Source organism: Propithecus coquereli, unplaced genomic scaffold (genome assembly GCF_000956105.1).
Source record: "Propithecus coquereli isolate 6110/MARCELLA unplaced genomic scaffold, Pcoq_1.0 Scaffold37, whole genome shotgun sequence".
NCBI classification, from domain to species: Eukaryota; Metazoa; Chordata; class Mammalia; order Primates; family Indriidae; genus Propithecus; species Propithecus coquereli.
In genome coordinates, this window is record NW_012149396.1 from 4,979,885 (window position 1) to 4,981,613 (window position 1,729).

The following is a 1,729-nucleotide window of genomic DNA, read 5'->3' on the forward strand; positions in this document are numbered from 1 at the left end:
ATGATTGAAGGAAGTCATAATGGGGAGCTGTTTTATGCAGAAATTATTGAGTTCCATTTTGGATATATTGAATTTGAGATGCCAACACAACATCCACAGAGAGGTGTATTAGAGAAAGAACACATGGGAGTGATTAGGGCTGGAGATGTGATTTTATAAATGTAGTTGCTGGCAGACTTCTTGAAGGGAAAGTGGAACTGTGTATTATGAATATTGAGAAGTAACCAATTTTAGGATTTTGGTGGGAGAGGAGAAAGAAAGAGAGAAGCAGTGCAAAAGGTTATACAAGAGCGAAGGAAGCGTATAGCCTCAACAACCAAAGAAGGCAAGAATGTCAGGTCAGGCCAAGGGCTGTGGAGGTGCCAGGAAGGTTGAAGAGCTAGAAATGGCTATTGTATTTGGCTATGGAGAGGTCACTTTTGGGTTCAGTCTCTACCAAGAGGCTAAACTAGCCCAACTGCTGATTCCTACCTCCAAGATCAACCTGAAAGAGCTAGAGTGGTAGTTGTCAACCACGGCTGCACATTGTAATATTTTTAGAAGTTTTAAAAAATGGTTCCTTGCTTTTAATTGCAACCCTCATCTTCCAGTAATTTGTCAAAATGACGAACATGAAAGGAAAGAGGAGAGGCACCAGCAATATGTTCTCTAAACCTTTTAGAAAACATGGGGCTGTCCCTTTGGCCACATACATGCTAATCTACAAGAAAGGTGATATTGTAGACATCAAGGGAATGGGCACTGTTCAAAAAGGAATGTCGCACAAATGTTACCATGGCAAAGCTGGAAGAGTCTCCAGTGTTCCCCGGCATGCTGTTGGCATTGTTGTAAACAAACGAGATAAAGGAAAGATTCTTGCCAACAGAATTAATGTACGTATTGAGCATATTAAGCACTGTAAGTGCCAAGACAGCATCCTGCAATGTGTGAAGGAAAGTGATCAGAAAAAGAAGGAAGCCAAAGAGAAAGACATCTGGGTTCAACAGAAGGGTGAGCCTGCCCTACCTGGAGAAGGACACTTTGTGAGAACCCATGGAAAGGGCCCTGAGCTGCTGGAATCTATTCCCTATGAATTCATGGCATAATAGTTGTAATAAATAAATAAATAAATAACCTCTGGATTGTAAAAAAAAAAAAAAAAAAAAAAAAAAAAATCCCAAGAGCTTCTAAATTAATCTGGGGTGCGGCTTGAGCATTGGGATTTAAAAAAATCTACACAAGTGGTTATAATAACACAGCCAAGATTGAGAATCATTGCCATAGAGGAAGGATACCAAATTATGGAGAAAATTGTGGGAAATTCCTGGGGTGTTTACAATACTAGCTGTTTTGAAGGTGGTTTGAAGGTGTGTGTTTGAGAAGGGGGACTTTGACCTGGGACAGGAGGCAGGTTGGCACTTCTGTGGGAAGGTAACATAGGAATAGAACTTTGGAGTTTTGCTCTTACTTCTCCCAACATTGCTTTGGGACAAATAATGCCTGACCTCACACCTGCAGTGACTCTGAGCTCTGGGCCAGATGTCCTCAAAAATAAAACCAGGGCAGCACAGACATCCTGAGCCTGTGAGATGCTGGAAAAACAGGTATGGATTCAGTAATCTAGAAATCACGTTCCCACTCCTTTTCTTTCCCCTCCAAATCTCCAGATCTGGGCATGTACAAACATTGGAGTGTCTCTTAATATAGCTTTCCTAAGAAGGACAAATAGCAAAACCCTGACCAGAGCTGT

The 1,729-nt window shown here is 41.4% G+C and overlaps 1 pseudogene; it reads left to right on the top strand.

Annotated features, from left to right (window-relative positions):
- Positions 1-602: 602 nt before the first annotated feature.
- Positions 603-1,085, top strand: LOC105816376 (annotated as a pseudogene).
- The last annotated feature ends 644 nt before the right edge of the window (positions 1,086-1,729 follow it).